At 52.8% G+C, this 21,280-nt stretch overlaps 5 non-coding genes and 46 pseudogenes across 5 annotated transcripts; all 51 read right to left on the reverse strand.

The window, feature by feature from the left end:
* Positions 1 to 10,954: 10,954 nt before the first annotated feature.
* On the reverse strand, positions 10,955 to 11,073 carry LOC137548328 (5S ribosomal RNA; annotated as a pseudogene).
* An 83-nt stretch (positions 11,074 to 11,156) lies between these two features.
* Positions 11,157 to 11,275, reverse strand: LOC137549939 (5S ribosomal RNA; annotated as a pseudogene).
* Positions 11,276 to 11,358: 83 nt separating this feature from the next.
* On the reverse strand, positions 11,359 to 11,477 carry LOC137548776 (5S ribosomal RNA; annotated as a pseudogene).
* Positions 11,478 to 11,560: 83 nt separating this feature from the next.
* On the reverse strand, positions 11,561 to 11,679 carry LOC137547723 (5S ribosomal RNA; annotated as a pseudogene).
* Positions 11,680 to 11,762: 83 nt separating this feature from the next.
* On the reverse strand, positions 11,763 to 11,881 carry LOC137549181 (5S ribosomal RNA; annotated as a pseudogene).
* Positions 11,882 to 11,965: 84 nt separating this feature from the next.
* LOC137552168 (5S ribosomal RNA) lies at positions 11,966 to 12,084 on the reverse strand (annotated as a pseudogene).
* Positions 12,085 to 12,167: 83 nt separating this feature from the next.
* LOC137547725 (5S ribosomal RNA) lies at positions 12,168 to 12,286 on the reverse strand (annotated as a pseudogene).
* An 83-nt stretch (positions 12,287 to 12,369) lies between these two features.
* On the reverse strand, positions 12,370 to 12,488 carry LOC137547798 (5S ribosomal RNA; annotated as a pseudogene).
* An 84-nt stretch (positions 12,489 to 12,572) lies between these two features.
* Positions 12,573 to 12,691, reverse strand: LOC137558080 (5S ribosomal RNA; annotated as a pseudogene).
* Positions 12,692 to 12,774: 83 nt separating this feature from the next.
* On the reverse strand, positions 12,775 to 12,893 carry LOC137549110 (5S ribosomal RNA; annotated as a pseudogene).
* An 83-nt stretch (positions 12,894 to 12,976) lies between these two features.
* On the reverse strand, positions 12,977 to 13,095 carry LOC137550678 (5S ribosomal RNA; annotated as a pseudogene).
* Positions 13,096 to 13,179: 84 nt separating this feature from the next.
* On the reverse strand, positions 13,180 to 13,298 carry LOC137548674 (5S ribosomal RNA; annotated as a pseudogene).
* An 84-nt stretch (positions 13,299 to 13,382) lies between these two features.
* Positions 13,383 to 13,501, reverse strand: LOC137548112 (5S ribosomal RNA; annotated as a pseudogene).
* Positions 13,502 to 13,585: 84 nt separating this feature from the next.
* On the reverse strand, positions 13,586 to 13,704 carry LOC137558081 (5S ribosomal RNA; annotated as a pseudogene).
* Positions 13,705 to 13,787: 83 nt separating this feature from the next.
* On the reverse strand, positions 13,788 to 13,906 carry LOC137551551 (5S ribosomal RNA; annotated as a pseudogene).
* An 83-nt stretch (positions 13,907 to 13,989) lies between these two features.
* On the reverse strand, positions 13,990 to 14,108 carry LOC137549892 (5S ribosomal RNA; annotated as a pseudogene).
* Positions 14,109 to 14,192: 84 nt separating this feature from the next.
* On the reverse strand, positions 14,193 to 14,311 carry LOC137548675 (5S ribosomal RNA; annotated as a pseudogene).
* An 83-nt stretch (positions 14,312 to 14,394) lies between these two features.
* On the reverse strand, positions 14,395 to 14,513 carry LOC137549376 (5S ribosomal RNA; annotated as a pseudogene).
* Positions 14,514 to 14,596: 83 nt separating this feature from the next.
* On the reverse strand, positions 14,597 to 14,751 carry LOC137552311 (5S ribosomal RNA; annotated as a pseudogene).
* An 83-nt stretch (positions 14,752 to 14,834) lies between these two features.
* On the reverse strand, positions 14,835 to 14,953 carry LOC137547862 (5S ribosomal RNA; annotated as a pseudogene).
* Positions 14,954 to 15,036: 83 nt separating this feature from the next.
* On the reverse strand, positions 15,037 to 15,155 carry LOC137559263 (5S ribosomal RNA; annotated as a pseudogene).
* An 83-nt stretch (positions 15,156 to 15,238) lies between these two features.
* Positions 15,239 to 15,357, reverse strand: LOC137555923 (5S ribosomal RNA). The gene has a single exon (XR_011028587.1). It is a non-coding gene; the product is annotated as a 5S ribosomal RNA (ribosomal RNA).
* An 83-nt stretch (positions 15,358 to 15,440) lies between these two features.
* Positions 15,441 to 15,559, reverse strand: LOC137547529 (5S ribosomal RNA; annotated as a pseudogene).
* Positions 15,560 to 15,642: 83 nt separating this feature from the next.
* LOC137558083 (5S ribosomal RNA) lies at positions 15,643 to 15,761 on the reverse strand (annotated as a pseudogene).
* Positions 15,762 to 15,844: 83 nt separating this feature from the next.
* On the reverse strand, positions 15,845 to 15,963 carry LOC137551201 (5S ribosomal RNA; annotated as a pseudogene).
* An 84-nt stretch (positions 15,964 to 16,047) lies between these two features.
* LOC137549088 (5S ribosomal RNA) lies at positions 16,048 to 16,166 on the reverse strand (annotated as a pseudogene).
* An 83-nt stretch (positions 16,167 to 16,249) lies between these two features.
* On the reverse strand, positions 16,250 to 16,368 carry LOC137549182 (5S ribosomal RNA; annotated as a pseudogene).
* Positions 16,369 to 16,451: 83 nt separating this feature from the next.
* LOC137555924 (5S ribosomal RNA) lies at positions 16,452 to 16,570 on the reverse strand. The gene has a single exon (XR_011028588.1). It is a non-coding gene; the product is annotated as a 5S ribosomal RNA (ribosomal RNA).
* An 83-nt stretch (positions 16,571 to 16,653) lies between these two features.
* Positions 16,654 to 16,772, reverse strand: LOC137549037 (5S ribosomal RNA; annotated as a pseudogene).
* An 83-nt stretch (positions 16,773 to 16,855) lies between these two features.
* On the reverse strand, positions 16,856 to 16,974 carry LOC137549089 (5S ribosomal RNA; annotated as a pseudogene).
* An 83-nt stretch (positions 16,975 to 17,057) lies between these two features.
* On the reverse strand, positions 17,058 to 17,176 carry LOC137559265 (5S ribosomal RNA; annotated as a pseudogene).
* An 83-nt stretch (positions 17,177 to 17,259) lies between these two features.
* On the reverse strand, positions 17,260 to 17,378 carry LOC137555925 (5S ribosomal RNA). Its single transcript, XR_011028589.1, has one exon. It is a non-coding gene; the product is annotated as a 5S ribosomal RNA (ribosomal RNA).
* An 83-nt stretch (positions 17,379 to 17,461) lies between these two features.
* LOC137549040 (5S ribosomal RNA) lies at positions 17,462 to 17,580 on the reverse strand (annotated as a pseudogene).
* An 83-nt stretch (positions 17,581 to 17,663) lies between these two features.
* LOC137559266 (5S ribosomal RNA) lies at positions 17,664 to 17,782 on the reverse strand (annotated as a pseudogene).
* An 83-nt stretch (positions 17,783 to 17,865) lies between these two features.
* On the reverse strand, positions 17,866 to 17,984 carry LOC137555926 (5S ribosomal RNA). Its single transcript, XR_011028591.1, has one exon. It is a non-coding gene; the product is annotated as a 5S ribosomal RNA (ribosomal RNA).
* Positions 17,985 to 18,067: 83 nt separating this feature from the next.
* Positions 18,068 to 18,186, reverse strand: LOC137558170 (5S ribosomal RNA; annotated as a pseudogene).
* An 83-nt stretch (positions 18,187 to 18,269) lies between these two features.
* LOC137548153 (5S ribosomal RNA) lies at positions 18,270 to 18,388 on the reverse strand (annotated as a pseudogene).
* Positions 18,389 to 18,471: 83 nt separating this feature from the next.
* Positions 18,472 to 18,590, reverse strand: LOC137559418 (5S ribosomal RNA; annotated as a pseudogene).
* Positions 18,591 to 18,673: 83 nt separating this feature from the next.
* On the reverse strand, positions 18,674 to 18,792 carry LOC137551552 (5S ribosomal RNA; annotated as a pseudogene).
* Positions 18,793 to 18,875: 83 nt separating this feature from the next.
* LOC137547726 (5S ribosomal RNA) lies at positions 18,876 to 18,994 on the reverse strand (annotated as a pseudogene).
* An 83-nt stretch (positions 18,995 to 19,077) lies between these two features.
* LOC137548676 (5S ribosomal RNA) lies at positions 19,078 to 19,196 on the reverse strand (annotated as a pseudogene).
* Positions 19,197 to 19,279: 83 nt separating this feature from the next.
* On the reverse strand, positions 19,280 to 19,398 carry LOC137559112 (5S ribosomal RNA; annotated as a pseudogene).
* Positions 19,399 to 19,481: 83 nt separating this feature from the next.
* LOC137553100 (5S ribosomal RNA) lies at positions 19,482 to 19,636 on the reverse strand (annotated as a pseudogene).
* Positions 19,637 to 19,719: 83 nt separating this feature from the next.
* On the reverse strand, positions 19,720 to 19,838 carry LOC137547863 (5S ribosomal RNA; annotated as a pseudogene).
* An 84-nt stretch (positions 19,839 to 19,922) lies between these two features.
* LOC137559268 (5S ribosomal RNA) lies at positions 19,923 to 20,041 on the reverse strand (annotated as a pseudogene).
* An 83-nt stretch (positions 20,042 to 20,124) lies between these two features.
* On the reverse strand, positions 20,125 to 20,243 carry LOC137555927 (5S ribosomal RNA). The gene has a single exon (XR_011028592.1). It is a non-coding gene; the product is annotated as a 5S ribosomal RNA (ribosomal RNA).
* Positions 20,244 to 20,326: 83 nt separating this feature from the next.
* Positions 20,327 to 20,445, reverse strand: LOC137558084 (5S ribosomal RNA; annotated as a pseudogene).
* An 83-nt stretch (positions 20,446 to 20,528) lies between these two features.
* LOC137558085 (5S ribosomal RNA) lies at positions 20,529 to 20,647 on the reverse strand (annotated as a pseudogene).
* An 84-nt stretch (positions 20,648 to 20,731) lies between these two features.
* LOC137550011 (5S ribosomal RNA) lies at positions 20,732 to 20,850 on the reverse strand (annotated as a pseudogene).
* An 84-nt stretch (positions 20,851 to 20,934) lies between these two features.
* Positions 20,935 to 21,053, reverse strand: LOC137549090 (5S ribosomal RNA; annotated as a pseudogene).
* An 83-nt stretch (positions 21,054 to 21,136) lies between these two features.
* LOC137549897 (5S ribosomal RNA) lies at positions 21,137 to 21,255 on the reverse strand (annotated as a pseudogene).
* Between the last annotated feature and the right edge of the window lie 25 nt (positions 21,256 to 21,280).

A 21,280-nucleotide genomic window follows, 5' to 3' on the forward strand; every position in this document is an offset into this window, starting at 1 on the left:
CCCTTTGGGAGGAACTCGGAGACCTCCAGAACATCTTTTTTCAAGTTTTCTCGGAAGGATTCTGAACTATCCATGTTACAGGGCAAAACTGGAACTTTATTTTGTGGACAGGACAGATGTCCCAGGAATGGTTCCACCATAACCTGAGACTGGATCTCATCATCATGAGGGGAATGTGCAGGTATATTTACTGGAACACACACTGACTCCCTAAATTCATTCTCACTGTACCCAGAATTCTGTGTGGCAGTCAAACTAGCTTGTAACTCCAAAACTGCAGAAAAACAGGTGAGTATAGTGGCAATACCTAGACGAGCCTCTAGGGACACTGCAGGAGACTCTAAACAAGGCCATCTTAACTCATCCAGAGTACAGGGTGCAGAATCAGCACTTTCCTCAGAACAAGAAAGGGACTCACAAATGTCAGTGTGATTGGACATCATATTGTTATTCATGGTACAGGGCAGGCTCAGAGAAACTTTCTCTGGACCCAGCAGAGATGTTTCAGAGTCAGATTCGCAAAACCGAAGCGCTGTCTCACTCTTAGATTCGGCTAACAATGTCAAATCCGAGGAGCCAGAACGCAAAACCTGCGAATCCAAGATCGCTTTAGGTTGTGAAACTGACGCTTCCATAGCGCAAATCTCCGCGATCTGCGGAGCAGACTGCAAGGCATCTAGGGTCGAAACACTGGAGCAATTGTCCCCAGGCAACGGACCCTTACAGGTGTGAACAGGGTGAGACAGAGACTCATCTGCAGAAGAAATAGCGACATCAACAGAATAAACTTTATTAGGCATATTAATTTCACTTTTGATGCTGCATAGTTTAGGAATTTTTCCCATAGCAGGATCATAGATGGAAGATCTTAAAGATCTGTTCTTAGATGACAAGGGATCCCACATCTCTTTGAGAAAACTGGCACATTCATATTGATCACAATCTGCAGGAACATCTGAGAAACAGGCATTACATCGCATAGATTCTAACTTCACGCAATCAGGAGAGAATCTTTCAAGATTTGCACAAGAATCAACCACAGTAGTGCACCCATTCATGTCAGGTCGCACAATATCTAGACTCACATGCTTTACCCCAGAAAGGCAGGAACAATCATCCGATAACGATGTCTCTTTATTGAAGTCAATTGATTGGTGTGTGTGCAATTCATCCAAAATCGTCTGCCACACATAAGTCACCGGATTCACAAAACATTCATCACACTCATCAGAGTCAATCAAAGCGTACACCGAATCAAGACAAGCATAAAGAATCTCTGCGCTTTTTGCGATGTAAAAATCGCAAAACGCCTTCCAATCAATCTCGAACTCCTCAATTAATGCTCCAATATCCCATGGAGCAAATGGGGGTTCAAACAACTCTGTTTCCAAGAAACCCTCATAAGGGTTGGGGTCAGGAACATGCAAAGACTTTCTCACTCCTTTAATATAGAAAATAATTCTGCCTATCAAAGGATCCACAAATGCCCTTTCTTGGGGTAATGAAACCTGAGACTGAGAAATTTCAGACTTTACAGACACAATTTTTTTATTTGTAGTTGCTATGGGCAACGGATTTTTCAGCTGAGAAGTCTTCCTTTTTTTCCTGCTTTTAGTCCTTGCTGCTTTAGGTGGCTGCTGTTTAGACACAGGGGAATAGTTACTGCATTCATTTTCAAACTGAATGGTTTTGCATGAAGTAGGTAGAGCAGCTGACTCATTAGCAACTACACACTCATACAGGGCAGGTGGCAAGCAAGGCAACTCAAACCAGTAGGAGAATGTAAATGTAAGAAACTGATATAGATTATCATTCCAAGAATTGTCTTGCAAGATTTCATGAGCCCATACAAACAGATCATCTTTCAAAAGCACATAAGCTAATTGGAGAGCAGACGTGGACGGATCAGTAATTTGAAAAGTAGGATTCAGACAAAATTTTACGCATTCAGAGAGAAAATCCTCTTTCGTCTCTGAATTTAATATTTTGAAACTCTTAAAGACACAGGAACCATACTCAGCAAAATCGTACAAATCAGAAATTCCCTCTACACTGGGGTTTTGGGTTGGGCTGCTCATAATGTAACGATTGTGGGATATCTCCGTGTTCAGCGCACAAAGATGTGCGCTGACACTGCGGAGGTCCTCCACAAGCGTGTCAAGATACTAGAACCCAGCTTTTGGTGCAAGCACCAGTAGAGGGAAAATTCCTGTCGGCAGATGGCGCTGGGGAGTGCAGAGGAACCAATCCTCTGTACCTCCACAAATGCCAGACAGGAATTTGTACGAAGCGCAGAACGCAATCGCAAGAGAGGCAATTGCGAATGAGATTGAGCAAAGGGATAGGTTGTATGTGTGTGCGCCAATCTAGTCGCCACCCCGCGACCGCGCACACACAACAGCAGATATGAAACAGGAACGCGATCGCGAGAGGTGCGATCGCCAGACGTGACACAAGGCAGATCAGAATAGAATATGAGGGTAGCAAAGGCACAGCAAATACAATGAGAATATACAGAAAATAATAAACGCTAGCTAACCGCGAACACCGCACTCATTCGCAACAGTGCACGCGGTTATGCGCGGTCTCCACGTGATAAGCACAATAGAGACAAGCACGCCTAACTAACCATCAACAGACAAACACGAAACAAAGAATGTGAACGCTTGCTTAACGGTTACCTCATCGAGCCTACAGCAAGCGCCCGTATCAGACAAGACAGACAAACGAGAAACAGGAACTAGGCAGAAAGGATCCACCGCTCTTCCGCCAGAGCAAGTGTGATCCAAGCAGGAACACAGATCAGAAAGATCCACAGCTGCTAACGCTAGCGGCTAGTGCAATCTAAACAAGACAGATCAGATGAGGTAGCCGGTAGCAACCGCTGCTCCAGCTTACACTCCAGGAACTCAGATCAGAAGGATCCACAGCCGCTACCGCTAGAGGCTAGTGAGATCCAAACAAGACAGAGCGATTCGCTATCAACCGCCGCTGGTGACAGCGCAATCGCGACAGACAAGACAAGACAGAATAGGCAGTACAAATTATACACAAACTGACTGCACTAACTAGGAATGCAAGGAGCACTCCCCAAGAATTAACTATACTAAGATAGCAGTGGCTGACACTCCAGGTGAGTCCAGCAGGAACAAACCTCTATGAGCAGCGAAGCATTGTGGGACACACATACTACTTATAGTACACGCCTCCAATGAATGTGGCCAGGCAATTTGCATGACAACGTATGCAAATTCCTCAGCAAGCACAAGCTGCAAAACTGACAGAAGGTCTACTTTCCAGAGTCCTGCAGCATGCAGACCTGAATAATGATCAAAAGGCTGCCTGCCTGCGCAGGCAGCTGAGCGGATCGTTACAGCTACGTTGATATATCAGTGTCGCTGATATATACGTACACGAACTGTTTATTTCCTGTGTTCAGTTAGTCAGTTTTCCAGCACGTTTTGGTAGTTTGCGCGTACCGTGAACACCCGTGCTGAGCTAGTTATCCTGTTCCTGGTCCTGTTTGTGGATTGCGTTCATCTCTGCGAAGAGATAACGAATCCTTCTGAATCCTGTTCTGTTACTGTTTGTGGATTGCGTTCATCTCTGCGAAGAGATAGCGAATCCTTCTGAGTCCTGTTCCCTGTATTACTCCAGTCCTAGTCAGCGTTCCTGCTTATGTCATATATCGGTTCATTGCCGATATATACATATGTTAGTCAGACCTTACAAAGAGTTTCATTGATAGCTGTAATTGTAATACGCTAGGAAAACATACTTATTGTATATTTATCTGTGTTACGTTCATCTATCTCGATCCTGCTATTTTCTGACTATTCCTGTCCTGTCTTTGTGAGGCACGCCATCGCCGCAACGCATTGGCTGCCTCATTCCAGTCTGTCTGGTTTTGGACGCTTGCTGTCGCTAAGTAGCCGCTAGCTAGCAAGCGTTCATTCTGTCTACTTGTTCTGATCTCCTCAGTCCTGGTTTATGCGCTCAGCGCTACTTTGCGCTGAGACGTTATTACGAAAGTGTTGTTTGTGGCTGTTCGGATCTGCACTGGCTCTGTGCACCACAATCTCCTATTGGAGTCAGTCCTCTCCTCCACTAAACTGGGGATATCCTGATCCCTTGTGCTGGTGTGTGTACCTCCTTCACGTCAGCTTATGTGTTGTATGCTGACTGTGGAGATTACACCTCCAAGCTTAACATTATGGTAGCCCCATTACCAATCCCCATTGTGGGGGGGGGGGGGTTCCCAGCAAAAATGACACTGTTTGTTATGGTTCCTGTTCCTTTAAGAAATTTGAGAAGCTCAATTTTGAAACAGAAAATGAGTTTTTTTCTGAATGTACCAGGTTCCTGGCCAATCCCGAGCTCCAGGCTACTCCTGTTTCAACGTGGGCCCCCCAGCTAGTTTATGTTTTATTTAAGGGAAATTTGTTCCAGTGGGCCTACGATGTCTTGGATCATACCAATTTAAAAGAAAGACCACTGGAATTTCTAGCGTTTGTGATCCATAACTGGCTGCGCAAAACCGATTTGCCTAGCCCTTTTGATAAGCTCCTGGCAGCTTGTCAATCAGCTGCTCCTTCTACTGCCTACAAAAATAATCAGCAAGCAGATAATTGTTCTGATAACTTTTCTTCTGCTAAGGCAGCAGGGTCTAAAGCCAAACGTAAACGCTCCAAAAGAAAAGCGTTACAATCAGCGGAGTCGTTGCCCTTAGCGACTGCGCATCAGATCTGTAACGAGACTCCACCATTAGCAGATAATGAAATTCAGTCACCATTCAGGGGAGTCAAATGGACCTATGAAACTACTAATGAACTTTCATTGCTAGCCAGGGAAAATAAAAGTTCTTGTTTAAATGAATTATCTGAATATGATTATGAAGATATATTACAGAGTATTGAACAGATCAATTTATTCGTGCAGCAAGGGAAATTTGCATACACTACAGTTCAACACTTGCTACAGGTATTGGAGATCCTTAGGAATAAGAAATCGGCCAATCACCTGCTAAATAACCCAATGTATGTTTCTGCCACTAACACATTTGCAAACTATGATCAGCCGGAATGCTCAGCTGTTAAATATGCATGGGATCCTCCATTTGAGAAAGGAGAGATGGAAGCCCTGGTCTATGAATGGAAGAAAGATGCAAGTTCATTTTGTCAGTTTTACAGTGCAAAAAGTGAATTAGTATTGAATGCATGCATTAAGTCTGCCTATAACCTAATAAAAACTGGTGTGTGTGGGTATGACTTTGTGGCTCCATTGATCGATGTGTGGAGAATGATTCTGGACGATTTTTATGCGATTCAATCAGTTGATACCAGGGAAGACACACTGTCAAGTGGAGATTGTTCCACTTCCTCAGTTCCTGAGGACTCGCCTGCTTCAGCACCTTTGGCTGATTCAGCGAGTGATTCAGAGCTCCTTTTGTGTGAAATTGAAGTTCCTGTAATTCCACCCTGTACCATGGATAACTCAGTGTTACTTCCCAGTAAGACAGAAATTACTAATACTTCCTTAATCTTGCCCTGCACAAATTTCTCAGCAGAGGACCCAGAGGTCCTGCTGACTTCTGAGTCCAGCCTAGCCAGTACTCATGAGTCTTTGTTCAGTGAAACAGACACCAGAAAAATCTTGCCTGTCTCTGCAAACACTTCTGCAGAAATTACCTGTGTTAATAAAGTTCAACTCCTGTCTGATCCAGCAGATGCCAATAGATGCACTACATCAGTTTCTGAGTCCCAGCAATCCTGTCCAGAAATCTCAGAACCCCAGCATCTGAATTTTCCAATTTCACAATTGAATGGTGATTTAGATGCGCAAACATTGTGTTTTGATCTTCCTGTTTCTACACCTCACTCTAGTTTCATGAATAACTCAGAGCGTCTGCTATGTGAGTCCGAAATCGCAGAATTATTACCGTGTTCAGAAAATGTTCCAGTGAACTTGCCCTGTACCATGAATTGTGCAGTAGATCTCTCCAATGAAACTCAGGTCACAGAATCATTATGCTGTCCAGCAGGTGCTTCCATGGTTTTGCCCTGCAGTGTGGACTGTTCGGTGATCCTGTCCAGTGAAGCTGTGGTCACAGAGTCTTATGCTTCACCCAGTACTTTGGATACTTCAAACCCTCTAGCAGAACAGTCTGAGGCACTGCTTACCTCAGTTGGTGTTGCAGTAATATTCACTTGTCTAGCAGCTGTTTTGGAATTACAGTCTGCTCTAATAAAACTTGATGAATTTCTGCCCAGCGAAGCAGAAGCCATTGAAATATTGTCCTCGTCAGCAAGTGTGTTAGATACCTTGCCCTGTACACAGTCTGATTTAACCAATGTTGTTGAGTCCCTCTCCAGTGTTGTAACAGCCGAGGAACTCCAGCCCTGTCCTCTGAATGTTTCAAAAGTCTTGCCCTGTAACATGGATAATTCTGACTCGCTGGAAAAAATAATAGAAATCTCAGAATTTCAGTCCGGGTTAATGAGTGTTTCTGAAACCCAGCCCTGTATCCTGGAAAATTCTGGTTCTCTGGCCGGTGTGGCAGAAGTTCCTGAGTCCCCTTCCTGTCCAGTGAGTTACTCAGTTTTGCCTAGTTCAGTGGGGATTGCTGCACTATTGACTTGTTTTGCAGCCCTTCATGAGCTCCAATCCAGTGTATTTGATGAGTCTCTGTCTAGTCCAGAAGAAGTTATGGGAACCCTGTCTAGTTCGGTGCATACATCAGAAGATTTGTCCTGTCTTGTAAATGCCCCTGAACATGATTTGTTAATAACTTTGCTGGAATCAGAGACATCTAAGTCTGATCCTGCATTTTTTAGTGAGAATCCAGTAACTGTGAAGTCTAGTCATGATGATTTTTTTTTTGCCCAGTCCTGGTTTCGGTCCTACCTTGACTGACTTTGAGGTTTGCAGTTCCTTGACATGCCCAGAAGTCTCTCTTGTGCCGGTGTGCCCAGATGTGCTTCGTATGCCAGAGTGCCCAAGTGTGTCTGTGTTGGCGTGCTCACACGCTTCCCTAGTGGAGACATGTTCTGATGTTGCCGGTTGGCCTGCATGCCCGGAGATGGTTCTGGTCCCTAAAAACCCTGATCTTGATGTTTGTCCGTGTGACCCTGACTCTAGAGTTGCCCTGGGTTCCATAGGGGTTCTTGATGGTTCTCCATGTGAGCCTAAGGGGCGTTCTGACCTGTGGGGATCTCTTTGGAGCTTCCAAGTGTTCTGGGAGATCTCTGAGGAAACTTGTCCTGGTACCTTGGACTGGTTCAACGGTGGGTTTTGTATTGGTGGGGACAGTTCTGGTGGGCATTGCAAAGGCTTTGGCGTTTTTGGACAGTCCCGGGAAGGCGGTGGGTATCGCTCAGAGAGTTTCTGGGGGCTTTTCTCTGGAAGTCGTGGTTCTGATGGGTATCACACTGAGGCTTGTGGTGCTGACGGGTATGGTTCTGTAGGTTCTGGTTCTGATGGGTCCAGTCTTGTGGGGACTGATTCTGGAATTTGGTCTTGCTGGGCTGTCCCGGTCATCATGAATTATCAGTCAGATTGTTTTGTTGGGAATTTCAGTTTCGAAAAGCGTCTGGTATCCGCCTTTAAGGGGGGGGGGGGGGGGGGGGGTAATGTTATGATCATGTCTGCAGCATTTACTGCTGGCTGCAGTGGTATTGTAACTCAAGCAGTTCTGATGTCATTAAATGCATTTTCTTGCATAGTTTGGTTTGCACTTAAACTAGTTGCTGATTCCATCTGCAGTCACTCTGAAATTAATGACAGTTTAACATGCTCTTGTGTAAACAAACATTGTCTGCTGCAGTGGAGGGGCAGTCCCTTTCCTGCAGGCTGCATATCATTGTCTGCCTTTTCCTGCTATCAGCCTGTGATTAATTACCATTCACTTGTGTGGGAATCTGCAGGTCTGCTCCCATTGGATGACCTCAGTATAAAGAACTGCTTCCTGCAATGTCTCATGGGCTACCATAGTCTCAGATTGTATCTGTTACTCTGCTCGTACCCCACCTCGTTCCTGGTCCGTGTGGACTGCGCTGACTCCTGCGAAGGGGTCAGCGAGTCCTCCTAGTTCTGCTCTTGTTCTAGAAGTTGCTACTTGCTTGTCTTGTGTCATATATTGGTTCATCGCCAATATATACGCATACTTGCGCATTTTGTTATTTTCCTTGTATTTGTGCTACGTTGATATATCAGTGTCGCTGATATATACGTACACGAACTGTTTATTTCCTGTGTTCAGTTAGTCAGTTTTCCAGCACGTTTTGGTAGTTTGCGCGTACCGTGAACACCCGTGCTGAGCTAGTTATCCTGTTCCTGGTCCTGTTTGTGGATTGCGTTCATCTCTGCGAAGAGATAACGAATCCTTCTGAATCCTGTTCTGTTACTGTTTGTGGATTGCGTTCATCTCTGCGAAGAGATAGCGAATCCTTCTGAGTCCTGTTCCCTGTATTACTCCAGTCCTAGTCAGCGTTCCTGCTTATGTCATATATCGGTTCATTGCCGATATATACATATGTTAGTCAGACCTTACAAAGAGTTTCATTGATAGCTGTAATTGTAATACGCTAGGAAAACATACTTATTGTATATTTATCTGTGTTACGTTCATCTATCTCGATCCTGCTATTTTCTGACTATTCCTGTCCTGTCTTTGTGAGGCACGCCATCGCCGCAACGCATTGGCTGCCTCATTCCAGTCTGTCTGGTTTTGGACGCTTGCTGTCGCTAAGTAGCCGCTAGCTAGCAAGCGTTCATTCTGTCTACTTGTTCTGATCTCCTCAGTCCTGGTTTATGCGCTCAGCGCTACTTTGCGCTGAGACGTTATTACGAAAGTGTTGTTTGTGGCTGTTCGGATCTGCACCGGCTCTGTGCACCACAATCTCCTATTGGAGTCAGTCCTCTCCTCCACTAAACTGGGGATATCCTGATCCCTTGTGCTGGTGTGTGTACCTCCTTCACGTCAGCTTATGTGTTGTATGCTGACTGTGGAGATTACACCTCCAAGCTTAACAGTCGAATTACCTACTTCAAAAGGCTTTAATTCCATCATGGTGGTTGTTGATCGTTTCACCAAAATGAGCCACTTCATTCCTATGAAGGGTACCCCAACGGCTTTACAAACTGCTGAGACATTTATCAAGGAAATAATACGTCTTCATGGTCTCCCTGATGATATTGTGTCCGATAGAGGAGTGCAATTCACTTCTAAACTCTGGAAAGAATTATGCAAGTGTCTGGACATTCATATGTCACTCTCTTCAGGTTATCATCCGCAGTCGAATGGCCAAACGGAAAGAACGAATCAGACCCTCGAACAATATCTCCGTTGTTTCTCTTCCGCCTCTCAGGAGGACTGGGTTCCTCTCCTTGCTACAGCTGAATTTGCATACAACAATTCTATTCATTCTGCAATTGAACAGTCTCCTTTCTTTGCTAACTACGGTTATAATCCTGTTGCTATACCTAATCTTCTTCCAGAAGTCTCAGTACCATCCCTTCAAGATAGGTTGTCTTTGCTGTACAGGAATCATAAGACTATTGCCAAATTGCTGTCTCAAGCTCAGGCAAAGGCTAAGAAGAGTGCGGATAAACACAGGAGGTTGTCACCTCAATTCAATCCTGGGGATCTGGTGTGGTTATCCACAAATAATCTTAAATTACGGATTCCATCCAGAAAACTTGGGCCCCGGTTCATTGGCCCATATCCTGTTAAAAGAATAATTAATGATGTTGCTGTTGAACTAGATCTACCTAAAAGGTTCAAGATTCACCCAGTATTTCATGTATCCTGTTTAAAGAACCATGTTCAAGATTTGTTTTCCAGCCGCCAGTTCTCTCCTCCTCCTCCTATTATTATTGAGGGTTCTGAAGAATTTGAGGTTGAATCAATTCTTGATTCTAGGGTCAGATCAGGTCAAACATTTTATTTGGTTAAGTGGAAAGGATACGGGGTGGAAGAGAATTCCTGGGAACCTGTGTCGGGTATCCATGCTCCCCGGTTAATTAGGGAATTCCATGTGAGACATCCTGAAAAAGTAGGATCCAGAGGCACCCGGAGGTTGCCCATGGGGGAGGGGCAATGTTACCGTACTCAGCAGCGGGGCCTCCGTCCTGGGCGTCCTGTGTCCGCGCGCGGGCGTGCGCTTTCATTTATTCATTATGACTTCCGGGGACGCCGCTATGGAATACGCATGCGCGCGCGCATGCGTCCATCTGTACGCGTCTGATGCGCATGTGCGTACGCGTCAATGCGCGTGCGCGTACGCGTCATCACACAATCTGGCGCCAGATTCAAATGCACTATTTAAGGAGGTCTGGTGGCAGCATTCAGTGCTGTTACTTCATTACAGCTTGTTTGTGTGTCACTAGCGTTACTCTGTTCCTGATCTCTGATATTGACCTCGGCTTGTTCCTGACTTCGATTACGCCTGTTTGCCGCCTGCCTCGACCTGTGCCTGTTTAACCGATTACGCCTGTTTGCCGCCTGCCTCGACCTGTGCCTGTTTACCCGATTACGCCTGTTTGCTGCCTGCCTCGACCTGTGCCTGTTTGCCCGTGTACTCCTGTCTGCCGCCTGCCTCGACCTGTGCTACGTTCCTGACTACGCTTCCAAGTCTCTCACAGCGGACTCGGTTGTTCTCTCTGCCTCCGGTGGGGCAATCCCAGGGGCCGCGACCTGGTGGCTACCAGGCAGCTAAAGTAGTCCGTTGCCCGCTAGGGGTAGCGGCCCATCATCCCTTGCGGGGTGCTCTGGTGAAGACCCGTAGCCACTTAGACTCCGCGCCCTGGGAGAGCCCGCGTCTACCACTGGTGTCAGGGTCAACAGCCGTCTGTCCTCGTAACAGGCCACAGGCAACCTCCAAGGCGCCGCTCCGGCGCCTTGAAGGTGAGGCTTCCCACGCGTGCTCATAGCCATTGGGCCTCAAACCCAAAAAAACGCCTGCAGCACCTGGGGTTCACAGCCGGTCTCCCATGCAACTACTAACCAGGCCTGAAGCCGCTTACCTTCCACGATCTGACGAGAGCGGGCGCTTTCGGCTTAGTGTGGCCACAGGCAAACTCCAAGGCGCCGTTCCAGCGCCTTGAAGGTGAGGCTTCCCACGCGTGCTCATAGCCATTGGGCCTCAAACCCAAAAAAATGCCTGCAGCACCTGGGGTTCACAGCCGGTCTCCCATACAGCTACTAACCAGACCTGAAGCCGCTTAGCTTCCGCAATCTGACGAGAGCGGGCGCTCTCGGCTTAGTGTGGCCGCAGGCAACCTCCAAGAAGCCGCTCCGGCGCCTTGAAGGTGAGGCTTCCGACGCGTGCTCATAGCCATTGGGCCTCAAACCCAAAAAAACACCTGCAGCACCTGGGGTTCACAGCCGGTCTCCCATGCAGCTACTAACCAGGCCTGAAGCCACTTAGCTTCCGCGATCTGACGAGAGCGGGCGCTTTCGGCTTAGTGTGGCCACAGGCAAACTCCAAGGCGCCGTTACGGCGCCTTGAAGGTGAGGCTTCCCATGCGTGCTCATAGCCATTGGGCCTCAAACCCAAAAAAACACCTGCAGCACCTGGGGTTCACAGCCGGTCTCCCATGCAGCTACTAACCAGGCCTGAAGCCACTTAGCTTCCGCGATCTGACGAGAGCGGGCGCTTTCGGCTTAGTGTGGCCGCAGGCAAACTCCAAGGCGCCGTTCCGGCGTCTTGAAGGTGAGGCTTCCCACGCGTGCTCATAGCCATTGGGCCTCAAACCCAAAAAAACGCCTGCAGCACCTGAGGTTCACAGCCGGTCTCCCATGCAGCTACTAACCAGGCCTGAAGCCACTTAGCTTCCGCGATCTGACGAGAGCGGGCGCTTTCGGCTTAGTGTGGCCGCAGGAAAACTCCAAGGCGCCGTTCCGGGCGCCTTGAAGGTGAGGCTTCCCACGCGTGCTCATAGCCATTGGGCCTCAAACCCAAAAAAACACCTGCAGCACCTGGGGTTCACAGCCGGTCTCCCATGCAGCTACTAACCAGGCCTGAAGCCACTTAGCTTCCGCGATCTGACGAGAGTGGGCGCTTTCAGCTTAGTGTGGCCGCAGGCGAACTCCAAGGCGCCGTTCTGGCGCCTTGAAGGTGAGGCTTCCCACGCGTGCTCATAGCCATTGGGCCTCAGACCCAAAAAACCACCTGCAGCACCTGGGGTTCACAGCCGGTCTCCCATGCAGCTACTAACCAGGCCTGAAGCCACTTAGCTTCCGCGATCTGACGAGAGCGGGCGCTTTCGGCTTAGTGTGGCCGCAGGCAAACTCCAAGGCGCCGTTCCGGCGCCTTGAAGGTGAGGCTTCCCACGCGTGCTCATAGCCATTGGGCCTCAAACCCAAAAAAATGCCTGCAGCACCTGGGGTTCACAGCCGGTCTCCCATGCAGCTACTAACCAGGCCTGAAGCCACTTAGCTTCCGCGATCTGACGAGAGCGGGCGCTTTCGGCTTAGTGCGGCCGCAGGCAAACTGCAAGGCGCCGTTCCGGCGCCTTGAAGGTGAGGCTTCCCACGCGTGCTCATAGCCATTGGGCCTCAAACCCAAAAAAAACGCCTGCAGCACCTGGGGTTCACAGCCGGTCTCCCATGCAGCTACTAACCAGGCCTGAAGCCACTTAGCTTCCGCGATCTGACGAGAGCGGGCGCTTTCGGCTTAGTGTGGCCGCAGGCAAACTCCAAGGCGCCGTTCCGGCGCCTTGAAGGTGAGGCTTCCCACGCGTGCTCATAGCCATTGGGCCTCAAACCCAAAAAAACGCCTGCAGCACCTGGGGTTCACAGCCAGTCTCCCATGCAGCTACTAACCAGGCCTGAAGCCACTTAGCTTCCGCGATCTGACGAGAGCGGGCGCTTACGGCTTAGTGTGGCCGCAGGCAAACTCCAAGGCGCCGTTCCGGCGCCTTGAAGGTGAGGCTTCCCACGCGTGCTCATAGCCATTGGGCCTCAAACCCAAAAAAACACCTGCAGCACCTGGGGTTCACAGCCGGTCTCCCATGCAGCTACTAACCAGGCCTGAAGCCACTTAGCTTCCGCGATCTGACAAGAGCGGGCGCTTTCGGCTTAGTGTGGCCGCAGGCAAACTCCAAGGCGCCGTTCTGGCGCCTTGAAGGTGAGGCTTCCCACGCGTGCTCATAGCCATTGGGCCTCAAACCCAAAAAAAACGCCTGCAGCACCTGGGGTTCACAGCCGGTCTCCCATGCAGCTACTAACCAGGCCTGAAGCCACTTAGCATCCGCGATCTGACGAGAGCGGGCGCTTTCGGCTTAGTGTGGCCGCAGGCAAACTCCAAGGCACCGTTCCGGCGCCTTGAAGGTGAGGATTCCCACGCGTGCTCATAGCCATTGGGCCTCAAACCCAAAAAAAACGCCTGCAGCACCTGGGGTTCACAGCCGGTCTCCCATGCAGCTACTAAGCAGGCCTGAAGCCACTTAGCTTCCGCGTTCTGACGAGAGCGGGCGCTTTCGGCTTAGTGTGGCCGCAGGCAAACTCCAAGGCGCCGTTCCGGCGCCTTGAAGGTGAGGCTTCCCACGCGTGCTCATAGCCATTGGGCCTCAAACCCAAAAAAAACGCCTGCAGCACCTGGGGTTCACAGCCGGTCTCCCATGCAGCTACTAACCAGGCCTGAAGCCACTTAGCTTCCGCGATCTGACGAGAGCGGGCGCTTTCGGCTTAGTGTGGCCGCAGGCAAACTCTAAGGCGCCGTTCCGGCGCCTTGAAGGTGAGGCTTCCCACGCGTGCTCATAGCCATTGGGCCTCAAACCCAAAAAAACACCTGCAGCACCTGGGGTTCACAGCCGGTCTCCCATGCAGCTACTAACCAGGCCTGAAGCCACTTAGCTTCCGCGATCTGACGAGAGCGGGCGCTTTTGGCTTTGTGTAACCGCAGGCAAACTCCAAAGCGCCGTTCCGGCGCCTTGAAGGTGAGGCTTCCCACGCGTGCTCATAGCCATTGGGCCTCAAACCCAAAAAAACACCTGCAGCACCTGGGGTTCACAGCCGGTCTCCCATGCAGCTACTAACCAGGCCTGAAGCCACTTAGCTTCCACGATCTGACGAGAGCGGGCGCTTTCGGCTTAGTGTGGCCGCAGGCAAACTCCAAGGCGCCGTTCCGGCGCCTTGAAGGTGAGGCTTCCCACGCGTGCTCATAGCCATTGGGCCTCAAACCCAAAAAAAACGCCTGCAGCACCTGGGGTTCACAGCCGGTCTCCCATGCAGCTACTAACCAGGCCTGAAGCCACTTAGCATCCGCGATCTGACGAGAGCGGGCGCTTTCGGCTTAGTGTGGCCGCAGGCAAACTCCAAGGCACCGTTCCGGCGCCTTAAAGGTGAGGATTCCCACGCGTGCTCATAGCCATTGGGCCTCAAACCCAAAAAAACGCCTGCAGCACCTGGGGTTCACAGCCGGTCTCCCATGCAGCTACTAAGCAGGCCTGAAGCCGCTTAGCTTCCACGATCTGACGAGAGCGGGCGCTTTCGGCTTAGTGTGGCCGCAGGCAAACTCCTAGGCGCCGTTTCGGAGCCTTGAAGGTGAGGCTTCCCACGCGTGCTCATAGCCATTGGGCCTCAAACCCAAAAAAACGCCTGCAGCACCTGGGGTTCACAGCCGGTCTCCCATGCAGCTACTAACCAGGCCTGAAGCCGCTTAGCTTCCGCGATCTGACGAGAGCGGGCGCTTTCGGCTGCTTCCGCGATCTGACGAGAGCGGGCGCTTTCGGCTTAGTGTGGCCGCAGGCAAACTCCAAGGCGCCGTTTCGGCGCCTTGAAGGTGAGGCTTCCCACGCGTGCTCATAGCCATTGGGCCTCAAACCCAAAAAACCGCCTGCAGCACCTGGGGTTCACAGCCGGTCTCCCATGCAGCTACTAACCAGGCCTGAAGCCGCCTAGCTTCCGCGATCTGACGAGAGCGGGCGCTTTCGGCTTAGTGTGGCCGCAGGCAAACTCCAAGGCGCCGTTTCGGCGCCTTGAAGGTGAGGCTTCCCACGCGTGCTCATAGCCATTGGGCCTCAAACCCAAAAAAACGCCTGCAGCACCTGGGGTTCACAGCCGGTCTCCCATGCAGCTACTAACCAGGCCTGAAGCCGCTTAGCTTCCGCGATCTGACAAGAGCGGGCGCTTTCGGCTTAGTGTGGCCGCAGGCAAACTCCAAGGCGCCGTTTCGGCGCCTTGAAGGTGAGGCTTCCCACACGTGCTCATAGCCATTGGGCCTCAAACCCAAAAAAACGCCTGCAGCACCTGGGGTTCACAGCCGGTCTCCCATGCAGCTACTAACCAGGCCTGAAGCCGCTTAGCTTCCGCGATCTGACGAGAGCGGGCGCTTTCGGCTTAGTGTGGCCGCAGGCAAACTCCTAGGCGCCGTTTCGGCGCCTTGAAGGTGAGGCTTCTCACGCGTGCTCATAGCCATTGGGCCTCAAACCCAAAAAAACGCCTGCAGCACCTGGGGTTCACAGCCGGTCTCCCATGCAGCTACTAACCAGGCCTGAAGCCACTTAGCTTCCGCGATCTGACGAGAACGGGCGCTTTCGGCTTAGTGTGGCCGCAGGCAAACTCCAAGGCGCCGTTCCGGCGCCTTGAAGGTGAGGCTTCCCACGCGTGCTCATAGCCATTGGGCCTCAAACCCAAAAAAACGCCTGCAGCACCTGGGGTTCACAGCCGGTCTCCCATGCAGCTACTAACCAGGCCTGAAGCCACTTAGCTTCCGCGATCTGACGAGAGCGGGCGCTTTCGGCTTAGTGTGGCCGCAGGCAAACTCTAAGGCGCCGTTCCGGCGCCTTGAAGTTGAGGCTTCCCACGCGTGCTCATAGCCATTGGGCCTCAAACCCAAAAAACCGCCTGCAGCACCTGGGGTTCACAGCCGGTCTCCCATGCAGCTACTAACCAGGCCTGAAGCCACTTAGCTTCCGCGATCTGACGAGAGCGGGCGCTTTCGGCTTTGTGTAACCGCAGGCAAACTCCAATGCGCCGTTCCGGCGCCTTGAAGGTGAGGCTTCCCACGCGTGCTCATAGCCATTGGGCCTCAAACCCAAAAAAAACGCCTGCAGCACCTGGGGTTCACAGCCAGTCTCCCATGCAGCTACTAACCAGGCCTGAAGCCGCTTAGCTTCCGCGAACTGACGAGAGCGGGCGCTTTCGGCTTAGTGTGGCCGCAGGCAAACTCCAAGGCGCCGTTTCGGCGCCTTGAAGGTGAGGCTTCCCACGCGTGCTCATAGCCATTGGGCCTCAAACCCAAAAAAACGCCTGCAGCACCTGGGGTTCACAGCCGGTCTCCCATGCAGCTACTAACCAGGCCTGAAGCCGCTTAGCTTCCGCGATCTGACAAGAGCGGGCGCTTTCGGCTTAGTGCGGCCGCAGGCAAACTCCAAGGCGCCGTTTCGGCGCCTTGAAGGTGAGGCTTCCCACACGTGCTGATAGCCATTGGGCCTCAAACCCAAAATAACGCCTGCAGCACCTGGGGTTCACAGCCGGTCTCCCATGCAGCTACTAACCAGGCCTGAAGCCGCTTAGCTTCCGCGATCTGACGAGAGCGGGCGCTTTCGGCTTAGTGTGGCCGCAGGCAAACTCCTAGGCGCCGTTTCGGCGCCTTGAAGGTGAGGCTTCCCACGCGTGCTCATAGCCATTGGGCCTCAAACCCAAAAAAACGCCTGCAGCACCTGGGGTTCACAGCCGGTCTCCCATGCAGCTACTAACCAGGCCTGAAGCCACTTAGCTTCCGCGATCTGACAAGAGCGGGCGCTTTCGGCTTAGTGTGGCCGCAGGCAAACTCCAAGGCGCCGTTCCGGCGCCTTGAAGGTGAGGCTTCCCACGCGTGCTCATAGCCATTGGGCCTCAAACCCAAAAAAACGCCTGCAGCACCTGGGGTTCACAGCCAGTCTCCCATGCAGCTACTAACCAGGCCTGAAGCCGCTTAGCTTCCGCGAACTGACGAGAGCGGGCGCTTTCGGCTTAGTGTGGCCGCAGGCAAACTCCAAGGCGCCGTTTCGGCGCCTTGAAGGTGAGGCTTCCCACGCGTGCTCATAGCCATTGGGCCTCAAACCTAAAAAAACGCCTGCAGCACCTGGGGTTCACAGCCGGTCTCCCATGCAGCTACTAACCAGGCCTGAAGCCGCTTAGCTTCCGCGATCTGACAAGAGCGGGCGCTTTCGGCTTAGTGTGGCCGCAGGCAAACTCCAAGGCGCCGTTTCGGCGCCTTGAAGGTGAGGCTTCCCACACGTGCTCATAGCCATTGGGCCTCAAACCCAAAATAACGCCTGCAGCACCTGGGGTTCACAGCCGGTCTCCCATGCAGCTACTAACCAGGCCTGAAGCCGCTTAGCTTCCGCGATCTGACGAGAGCGGGCGCTTTCGGCTTAGTGTGGCCGCAGGCAAACTCCTAGGCGCCGTTTCGGCGCCTTGAAGGTGAGGCTTCCCACGCGTGCTCATAGCCATTGGGCCTCAAACCCAAAAAAACGCCTGCAGCACCTGGGGTTCACAGCCGGTCTCCCATGCAGCTACTAACCAGGCCTGAAGCCACTTAGCTTCCGCGATCTGACAAGAGCGGGCGCTTTCGGCTTAGTGTGGCCGCAGGCAAACTCCAAGGCGCCGTTTCGGCGCCTTGAAGGTGAGGCTTCCCACGCGTGCTCATAGCCATTGGGCCTCAAACCCAAAAAAACGCCTGCAGCACCTGGGGTTCACAGCCGGTCTCCCATGCAGCTACTAACCAGGCCTGAAGCCGCTTAGCTTCCGCGATCTGACAAGAGCGGGCGCTTTCGGCTTAGTGTGGCCGCAGGCAAACTCCAAGGCGCCGTTTCGGCGCCTTGAAGGTGAGGCTTCCCACACGTGCTCATAGCCATTGGGCCTCAAACCCAAAAAAACGCCTGCAGCACCTGGGGTTCACAGCCGGTCTCCCATGCAGCTACTAACCAGGCCTGAAGCCGCTTAGCTTCCGCGATCTGACGAGAGCGGGCGCTTTCGGCTTAGTGTGGCCGCAGGCAAACTCCTAGGCGCCGTTTCGGCGCCTTGAAGGTGAGGCTTCCCACGCGTGCTCATAGCCATTGGGCTTCAAACCCAAAAAAACGCCTGCAGCACCTGGGGTTCACAGCCGGTCTCCCATGCAGCTACTAACCAGGCCTGAAGCCGCTTAGCTTCCGCGATCTGACGAGAGCGGGCGCTTTCGGCTTAGTGTGGCCGCAGGTAAACTCCAAGGCGCCGTTTCGGCGCCTTGAAGGTGAGGCTTCCCACGCATGCTCATAGCCATTGGGCCTCAAACCCAAAAAAACACCTGCAGCACCTGGGGTTCACAGCCGGTCTCCCATGCAGCTACTAACCAGGCCTGAAGCCGCTTAGCTTCCGCGATCTGACGAGAGCGGGCGCTTTCGGCTTAGTGGGGCCGCAGGCAAACTCCAAGGCGCCGTTTCGGCGCCTTGAAGGTGAGGCTTCCCACGCGTGCTCATAGCCATTGGGCCTCAAACCCAAAAAAACGCCTGCAGCACCTGGGGTTCACAGCCGGTCTCCCATGCAGCTACTAACCAGGCCTGAAGCCACTTAGCTTCCGCGATCTGACGAGAGCGGGCGCTTTCGGCTTAGTGTGGCCACAGGCAAACTCTAAGGCGCCGTTCCGGCGCCTTGAAGGTGAGGCTTCCCACGCGTGCTCATAGCCATTGGGCCTCAAACCCAAAAAAACACCTGCAGCACCTGGGGTTCACAGCCGGTCTCCCATGCAGCTACTAACCAGGCCTGAAGCCACTTAGCTTCCGCGATCTGACGAGAGCGGGCGCTTTTGGCTTTGTGTAACCGCAGGCAAACTCCAAAGCGCCGTTCCGGCGCCTTGAAGGTGAGGCTTCCCACGCGTGCTCATAGCCATTGGGCCTCAAACCCAAAAAAACACCTGCAGCACCTGGGGTTCACAGCCGGTCTCCCATGCAGCTACTAACCAGGCCTGAAGCCACTTAGCTTCCGCGATCTGACGAGAGCGGGCGCTTTCGGCTTAGTGTGGCCGCAGGCAAACTCCAAGGCGCCGTTCCGGCGCCTTGAAGGTGAGGCTTCCCACGCGTGCTCATAGCCATTGGGCCTCAAACCCAAAAAAACGCCTGCAGCACCTGGGGTTCACAGCCGGTCTCCCATGCAGCTACTAACCAGGCCTGAAGCCACTTAGCATCCGCGATCTGACGAGAGCGGGCGCTTTCGGCTTAGTGTGGCCGCAGGCAAACTCCAAGGCACCGTTCCGGCGCCTTAAAGGTGAGGATTCCCACGCGTGCTCATAGCCATTGGGCCTCAAACCCAAAAAAACGCCTGCAGCACCTGGGGTTCACAGCCGGTCTCCCATGCAGCTACTAAGCAGGCCTGAAGCCGCTTAGCTTCCGCGATCTGACGAGAGCGGGCGCTTTCGGCTTAGTGTGGCCGCAGGCAAACTCCTAGGCGCCGTTTCGGCGCCTTGAAGGTGAGGCTTCCCACGCGTGCTCATAGCCATTGGGCCTCAAACCCAAAAAAACGCCTGCAGCACCTGGGGTTCACAGCCGGTCTCCCATGCAGCTACTAACCAGGCCTGAAGCCGCTTAGCTTCCGCGATCTGACGAGAGCGGGCGCTTTCGGCTGCTTCCGCGATCTGCCGAGAGCGGGCGCTTTCGGCTTAGTGTGGCCGCAGGCAAACTCCAAGGCGCCGTTTCGGCGCCTTGAAGGTGAGGCTTCCCACGCGTGCTCATAGCCATTGGGCCTCAAACCCAAAAAACCGCCTGCAGCACCTGGGGTTCACAGCCGGTCTCCCATGCAGCTACTAACCAGGCCTGAAGCCGCCTAGCTTCCGCGATCTGACGAGAGCGGGCGCTTTCGGCTTAGTGTGGCCGCAGGCAAACTCCAAGGCGCCGTTTCGGCGCCTTGAAGGTGAGGCTTCCCACGCGTGCTCATAGCCATTGGGCCTCAAACCCAAAAAAAACGCCTGCAGCACCTGGGGTTCACAGCCGGTCTCCCATGCAGCTACTAACCAGGCCTGAAGCCGCTTAGCTTCCGCGATCTGACAAGAGCGGGCGCTTTCGGCTTAGTGTGGCCGCAGGCAAACTCCAAGGCGCCGTTTCGGCGCCTTGAAGGTGAGGCTTCCCACACGTGCTCATAGCCATTGGGCCTCAAACCCAAAAAAACGCCTGCAGCACCTGGGGTTCACAGCCGGTCTCCCATGCAGCTACTAACCAGGCCTGAAGCCGCTTAGCTTCCGCGATCTGACGAGAGCGGGCGCTTTCGGCTTAGTGTGGCCGCAGGCAAACTCCTAGGCGCCGTTTCGGCGCCTTGAAGGTGAGGCTTCTCACGCGTGCTCATAGCCATTGGGCCTCAAACCCAAAAAAACGCCTGCAGCACCTGGGGTTCACAGCCGGTCTCCCATGCAGCTACTAACCAGGCCTGAAGCCACTTAGCTTCCGCGATCTGACGAGAGCGGGCGCTTTCGGCTTAGTGTGGCCGCAGGCAAACTCCAAGGCGCCGTTCCGGCGCCTTGAAGGTGAGGCTTCCCACGCGTGCTCATAGCCATTGGGCCTCAAACCCAAAAAAACGCCTGCAGCACCTGGGGTTCACAGCCGGTCTCCCATGCAGCTACTAACCAGGCCTGAAGCCACTTAGCTTCCGCGATCTGACGAGAGCGGGCGCTTTCGGCTTAGTGTGGCCGCAGGCAAACTCTAAGGCGCCGTTCCGGCGCCTTGAAGTTGAGGCTTCCCACGCGTGCTCATAGCCATTGGGCCTCAAACCCAAAAAAAACGCCTGCAGCACCTGGGGTTCACAGCCGGTCTCCCATGCAGCTACTAACCAGGCCTGAAGCCACTTAGCTTCCGCGATCTGACGAGAGCGGGCGCTTTTGGCTTTGTGTAACCGCAGGCAAACTCCAATGCGCCGTTCCGGCGCCTTGAAGGTGAGGCTTCCCACGCGTGCTCATAGCCATTGGGCCTCAAACCCAAAAAAAACGCCTGCAGCACCTGGGGTTCACAGCCAGTCTCCCATGCAGCTACTAACCAGGCCTGAAGCCGCTTAGCTTCCGCGAACTGACGAGAGCGGGCGCTTTCGGCTTAGTGTGGCCGCAGGCAAACTCCAAGGCGCCGTTTCGGCGCCTTGAAGGTGAGGCTTCCCACGCGTGCTCATAGCCATTGGGCCTCAAACCCAAAAAAACGCCTGCAGCACCTGGGGTTCACAGCCGGTCTCCCATGCAGCTACTAACCAGGCCTGAAGCCGCTTAGCTTCCGCGATCTGACAAGAGCGGGCGCTTTCGGCTTTGTGTGGCCGCAGGCAAACTCCAATGCGCCGTTTCGGCGC

This window comes from Hyperolius riggenbachi, chromosome 2 (assembly GCF_040937935.1).
Source record: "Hyperolius riggenbachi isolate aHypRig1 chromosome 2, aHypRig1.pri, whole genome shotgun sequence".
NCBI classification, from domain to species: domain Eukaryota; kingdom Metazoa; phylum Chordata; class Amphibia; order Anura; family Hyperoliidae; genus Hyperolius; species Hyperolius riggenbachi.